Genomic DNA, 7607 nt, shown 5'->3' with positions numbered 1-7607 from the left:
TCAAAGGGGACAACGCCAAATTCTCCAAGAAGGAGCTGGATGAATAAGTGACTCAGTTCCTCTCTCCCCTGCCTCCTCCTATCCCCTGAATACATCTGACCTGAGGCAAGGAAGAGGGGGAGTAAAAGAAAAAGAAAGAAATGAGTCCCAGTGTTTCCTGCCCCTGGCACCTGGCCTCCATGCCCCACCAGAAGCAGTTACACACGGTTTGCAGTGTGTGTATGGCCCGCTTTGGTTCCCTCACTAAGCTCAGTGCCCTAGTATCTGGCTTGGTGTCCTTGTGGGAAGAAAATGTCTCCCCTCCTGGGGAATGTTGAACTGACCTAGTTTATTAGGAAATGGTTTTTTTCTTACAAATGGGGACTTGAGATAAAATATGGTAGACATAGAAAAAATAAAATTACATTTTAAAGACTTTAGTACATGACTTAAACATTCTCACTAGCCATAGCAACTTTCATCTTTATATATTAGCCAAAATTCATATCCACTCTAATTTCTACCCACTGGTGCCATAGAGAAAGAATTTTATCTTTTACTGAAAATGTCTTCAAATATTTTGACATGAAAATTTTGCCTCTCAAGCTTTCTCTAAGTTATTATTCTAGGTTTGCTAGTCATGTATCACATAAGATGATCCTAAACTCTTCCATTGCAGATATTATAACCTATACATGTTCAAGTATATTTGTCTGAGATTAATATTTCTTGACATTAAAGTGATAAATAACTTTTGAAGCAATGGGAATATCTGTCTTGGAAAAACTGAAAAACTCATAGAAATAACCTTGAGAGGACATTAGGAACTCGAGTTTCAGGTATGTAAATGAATTTCTCCTTTCATTCTGAGCTTTGTTATCTCTCTTATACTTTCATAAATTCTAAGTTCTTTTTTTGGTTAATAAAGAAAAAGAAGGGCCTTAACTGGTTTGGTTCAGTGGATAGAGCATAGGCCAGTGGACTGAAGGGTCCCGGGTTTAAATCTGGTCAAGGGCACATGCCTGGGTTGCAGGCTTGATCCCTAGGGGGGGGCAGGCAGGAGGCAGCTGATCAATGATTCTCTCATTATTGATGTTTCTATCTCTCTCTGCCTCTCCCTTCCTCTCTGAAATCAATAAAAATATAAAAATAAAATAAATAAATAAATAATATTTTTCCATTGATTTTTTTTTTTTTAAAGAAAGAATGGAAGGGAGACGGGGGGATAAGGAGAGAGATTGAGAGAGAAAAAGAGAGACAGTGACTTTGATGTAAGAGAGACATCAATGTGAGACACATTGATTGGTTGCCTCCTGCACATGGGATTGAACCTGCAACCTAGGCATGTGTTCTTGACTGGGACTCAAACCCTTGACCCTTTGCTGTGTGGGCAAACACTCTAACCATTTAGCAACACCAGCCAGGGCCAAAATGCTAACTTTTATCATAAATATTAACTTTATTATCAGTAAGAAAACCCATCACTGACAGGATCAATTTATAACATTTAATTCATTAATTTAAAAGTTAATAATATGTAAGTAAAGTGAATTATACACTGTCTTATTTTTGTCTTTGGAGATGATTACAGAGCATCCATAAAATGTTATGAGTAAGTGGCATATGGTATAAACATCAGCAAAATCCAAATAGAACATCTATCTGTTGAGACTGTAAGACAAGTTTTGCAAGGGTTTTGTATTTCCCACTTCCCTGTGACCTTGCACAAGCAATGACTTTTGGTTTCTGTGGATGTCAAAGATGATTGCATGTTAGGCAACATAATTCTAGCATTAGAGGTATGACTTAGTGCGTTGACAACTACCGCCAGGGTAACCATCTCCTGATCTTCCTACTTGCAATAACTTTCATGCTGATGTCTTCATGCTGTTCTCATTACTAGTTTAAGTACAGCTGGAAAAAGCTCATTAAGCTCTTGCACCAGTCGTTCTCAGAGAGAACCCTGTAAATGTGCAGCAGTAGCTGAGACCGGTTTAGCTCAATGGATAGAGCGTCGGCTTGGGGACTGAAGGGACCCGGGTTCGATTCCGGTCAAGGGCATGTACCTTGGTTGCGGGCATATCCCCAGTAGGGGGTGTGCAAGAGGCAACTGATCGATGACTCTCTCATCGATGTTTCTAACTCTCTCTCTCCCTTCCTCTCTGTATAAAATCAATAAAATATATTAAAAAAAAAAAAAGAATGTATTTGTTTAAAAAAAAAAAAATGTGCAGCAGTAGCCAGAGGAGCCTCCAAGCCCCAAGGACACTCTTTCGTCACTGCTCTGGAAGAGCAGTGTCTGATTCCAAGCATTACGCAGCCTAGTGAGGACACCCTGGGGTCAAAGTTCACAGGGCTCATTCCTGCCCCAGCAGCAGAATTCTGGGTAACCAAAGAGGGAACATTAACAGATATGTTTGTATCAGCAAAATTTAGTAGTTTAAGACATCCCCATCTAGTAATAAAACTGTTTTATAAGGGTTTGGAAATTTCCACTTCCTCATTCTTATTCATCTGTTTTTCCAGCTCCTCGCCCATACTCTGATAACATCCCTCTTGTATCATGTCCATAGCAAATTTTTTTTTTGTTTTGCTTTATTTATTTTTAATTGTAGTAAAATATACACAACATAAAATATACTCCTTAACCACTTTTAAGTTTACAGTTCAGTAGCATTAGGTACATTCACATTGTAGGGCAACCAGCCTTCACAACTCTTTCACCTTGTGGCACTAAAACTCTATACCCATTGAACAACTCCTCATCACCTCTACCCCCCCCCCCACCCCCCGGGAAACACCATTCTACTTTCTACTTATACAAATTTCACTGCCTCATATAAGTGGAATCATATAGTACTAGTATTTGGCTTTCTGTGACTGGTTTATTTCACCAAGCATAATGTTCTCAAGGTTTATCTATGTTGTGGTATACATCAGACTGTATCTCCTTATAAAAGTTGAATGCATATGTAGAGACCATATTTTGATTATCCTTTCATTTCTTGATGGACACTTGGGTTACTTTCACCCTTTGGCTGTTACGAATAATGCTGCCATGAACATGTGTATACAAATATCTCTTCAAGACCATGCTTTTGGGTATATACTCCCAAGTAGAATCGCTGGATCATAAGGCAATTCTATTTTCAGTTTTTGAAGACCATCATCCCACTTTCCATAACAGTTGCATCATTTTACATTCCCACAAACAGTGCACAAGGCTCCAAGTTTTCCACATTCCTGTCAACACCTGTTATTTTCTGTTTTTCTGATAGTAGCTGTTAGGGACTGAACTCCCTTCTTTCCCACCCCAAATTCATATGTTGAAGTGTCCACACCAGTAAATCAGAATGTAACCACAGTTTGAGATCAGGCCTTTAAGAGGCAATTGAATTAAAATGAGCCCTAATTCAATCTGACAGGTGTTCATATGAGAAAAGGTCAGGACACACAGACATAAACGAGGTATGTGCACACGTGGAGAAAAGGCAGCTTCTCAGAAGACAACCTACAGATTGCCAACAGACATATGAAACAATGTTCACCAGCATTGGTTCTCAGAGGGATGCCATTTAAAGCCACAATGAGGTAACACCTCACACCTATCAGAATGGCTACCTTCAATAAATCAATAAACAAATGCTGACAAGGATGTGGAGAAAAGGGAACTGTTGGTGGGAATGCAGACTGGTGCAACTAGTACACTGTTGGTGGGAATGCAGACTGGTGCAGGCCCTGTGGAAAGCAGTCTGGAGTTTCCTCAAAAAAAATGAAATTGGAACTATTTTTTGACCCATCAATCCTACTTCTGGGAATATATTCTAATAATCCAGAAACACCAATCAGGAAGAATATATGCACCTCTATATTCATAACAGCTCTATTTATAATAGGCAAGATCTGAAAACAGCCTAAGTGCCCATTAGTATAGTAGTGGGGGAAAAAACAAAACAAAACAAAAACACTATGGCACATTTGCACATTTACATAGCTGTAAAAAAGAAGGATCTCTTACCTTTTGTGATAGCATGAATGAACCTGGAGATTATTACGATAAGCAAAATAAGCCATAGGGAGAAAGACAAATATCATTTGTTCTCACTTATATGTGGAGTCTAATGAACAAAATAAACTGAGGAACAAAATAGAATCAGAATCACGGATACATGGAACAGACTGACAGAGGTCTGAGGGGAGGAGGACTAGATGAGAGAAGGTGAAAAGATTAGCCAAAGAATATATATGTGTAGCCCATGGACTCAGACAACAGCGTGATGATAGCCAGAGGTGGAGGTGGGGTGGGGATGCAGGGTCAGGGGGACTGGGTGGAGGGTGGAAAAGGGGCATGGAAATGGGGGATATCAATAACAGAGTCAACAATTGGGGAGAAAAAGACAGTATCTAGCATTGGCAAGATGTGAAGTAACTGTGACTCTCAAAAGTTGCTCTTTGGCTATTTCTGTTTATAATTAAACAAATGCCTTTTCTCTGACACAGTTATGTGCTCAAAGTGACTTATTCCCAACCATTCATAGCATGTTCATTTATAATAGCTCCAAATTAGGAACCACGCAAATAGTCATCATAAGCAGAATGAATAATAAATCATGGCATATTCATACAATAGAATGCTACACAACAATAAAGAATGTACCAAAGAAATACAACAACATGGATAAATCTGAAAAACATGCTGGGAGCAAGAGAAGAAAAATACATATGAGTATGTACTGTGTGAATCCATTTGTATGAAGTTCTAGGACAGACAATACTATTCCATGGCTGTGGAAGTTAACCTAGAAATTATCTCAGGTTTGGTGTTATTGTCTGGGAGGATATCTTAGGAACTTTTTGTGGTAGATAAATATGTTCTTGATTGGTGTTAGTTACATGGATTTATAAGTAGTAAAAGTTTACCAAGGTAGACTAAACATTCAGTAACTATAAACTTGTAAAGTAAAAAAGTTTCTGCCAGCCACTCATCAGATGTGTATTCATCACCATTTGCATTTGGGAAATGAGTCCTGTGATCTTGAAAATCCATAAACAAAGCTACAGGTTTCTGAGTGTAGATTGCTCTTTTATTGCAACTCTGAAAAACTTTTTTTTTTTTTTAAGAAAAAGAGGACTAAATTACCCAAAAAGAAAGCTTTTAAGAAACAGAGCTCGAATTCAAACATCTTCTTATAGAAATGTCAAAAGGAAGTATTTATTGTTGCATTATTTTTCAGATGTTGTTTTCAACCTTAGAGAAAATATTTCACATTTCAAATGATTAACTTTAATTATACATGTTCTTGTGCTAGACATATTTTGCAAATGTAGCCATGAAATAATTAAGGTCCTTGTTTCAGAGTTTCAAACATCTTATGAAGAGAGAAATACCAGCAGAAGAGGGAGCAGTGACGGCAGAGCTTAGGAAAGGGGGCATTTGAGCTTAGATGCAAAGCAGGGTAGAGAGAAAGGGTTTTTATGAAGGTGGGCGTATTAGGTTCTTCAGAGAAACCAGAACCAGTAGAATGTGTATATAAAAAGAAATTGTGGAAACTTGGCAAATTCACAATTCTCACCAAAGGCTGGCAGGCTGGAGACCCGGGTCAGAGTTACAGCTGGAGTCCTAAGGTTGACAGAATTTCCTCTCCTTTCAGGGGATGACTGGACGAGATCCACTCACATTATGGAGAATAATCTGTTTTACTCAGAGTCTACTGATTAAAATGCTACTGTCATCTAAAAAATAATATTTGACAAATGTCTGAGCACCGTGGCCTAGTTGACACATAAAATTAACCATTACAGAGGGATGAGCATATTCTCAGGCCGAGGGAAGAACTAAGGGTTCGTATTGGGGCACTTTGTGATAAGAATAATTCATGAAGAAAGATTGGAGGGAAGGAAGAGGGGCTATGATCAAGGGCACAGGCGGAGGGGTTGGCCTTAGAAAGAAGGATGGTACAGAATGGTTGAGGTGAAGAGGAAAAAACTGGGGGAAAAAACACACAAAAAACTTGTCAAACAACTTTGCTCTCTCAGGCGAAAATGAGATATTTATTGGAAGGGAAGATTGGGGGTTGGTGGCAGCTAAAAGCACATCCTGGAAACAAGTTGGGGGTTTGAGGATGTAGAAAGTATCAGGCATCACACTTAGAATAACCTTTCTGTTTCAGGAAATGTTGAATCTAAATCTTTACTTTTGTTTCCCAGCAGGATCTCTAAAAGAGAAGGAGCTGTGGAATTATACTAACTGGAATTTAAGTCGCAAGAACCCACTCAATAACCCACTATGTGACCTTGAGGAAATTACATAAACTCTCATAGACTGTGCTGTAAAAGATGAAGAAAAGGACCTGTGTAAAAGTGTCTAGAGCCACAAGTGATACTTAACGGGGAGAATTCTGACCCTTACAGCACATTTGGCAATGTCTAGAGATGTTTTTGTTTGTAACAGCTGGAGGAGGGTGTGGGTGCTGGTGTGTGTGTGTGTGTGTGTGTGTGTGTGTGTGTGTGTGTGCTATTACATCTCTAGTGGGTACAGGCCACGGATGTTACCAAATATTATTTAATGCACAGGACAGCCCCATCACAACAAAGTTTTAGCCAGTCCAAAATGTAAATAGGCCCTAGCAGGTTTGGCTCAGTGGATAGAGAGTTGATCTGTAGACTGAAGGGTCCCAGGTTCAATTCCAGCCAAGGGCACATGCCCTGGTTGTGAGCTCAATCCCCAGCAGAAGCTGTGCAGGAGGCAGCTGATCAATGATTTTCTCTCATCATTGATGTTTCAATCTCTCTCCGTTCCTCTCTGAAATTAAAAAAAAAAAAAAAAAAAAAAGGGACTAGTGCCAAGTTTGAGAAATCCTGGTCTAGAACAATGCCCGAGGCATTGTAAACAGTAAATGTTGGAAATGTTGGTTTCTGTCTTCTTATTAATCATGGTAAACCAAATGAAATAGAATTTTTTACCCATAAGTGGCCACTGCTGAAGGTTTGTTTTAAAAAATATTTTAAGTACTCTGCTATTTGAAGAAGATGAAAGTATAATTTAGAGACAATAAAGAAGGAAGCCCTACTCAGAAATAAAATTTCTACACAAATAAACTTAAACAAAATCTACATAATCAAGAAATACCCAAAGTTCAACTCCTAACTATAAAAGGACCCTGCTATTCCTTTTTAAAAAAATATATATTTTATTGATTTTTTACAGAAGGGAGAGGGATAGAGAGCTAGAAACATTGATGAGAGAGAGACATTGACCAGCCGCCTCCTACACACCTCCCACTGGGGATGTGCCCACAACCAAGGTACATGCCCTTGACTGGAATTGAACCTGAGACCCTTGAATCTGCAGGCCGACTCTCTATCTATCCACTGAGCCAAACTGGTTTTGGCCCTGCTATTCCTTTGGAAAGGTTCTGGCTAGGACAGACTAGTTCTTTTACTTTGTGTGCTATGAACCAAACTGAGGGAAACTTTCAAGTGATTGGGGTTTACATTTATAAACTTATTTTTACAGTTTTCCTATAGCAATTATATGTTTTAGAAATTAAACAGAGAACTCAGCAAATTGAATGGCTAAGTTTTATCCAGTCATATGTATAATATGCTAATTAGACTGGACAGCTGAA

The sequence above is a fragment of the Pipistrellus kuhlii genome, unplaced genomic scaffold, assembly GCF_014108245.1.
Source record: "Pipistrellus kuhlii isolate mPipKuh1 unplaced genomic scaffold, mPipKuh1.p scaffold_m20_p_5, whole genome shotgun sequence".
Lineage (NCBI taxonomy): Eukaryota > Metazoa > Chordata > Mammalia > Chiroptera > Vespertilionidae > Pipistrellus > Pipistrellus kuhlii.
This window is presented reverse-complemented; position numbering follows the sequence as displayed.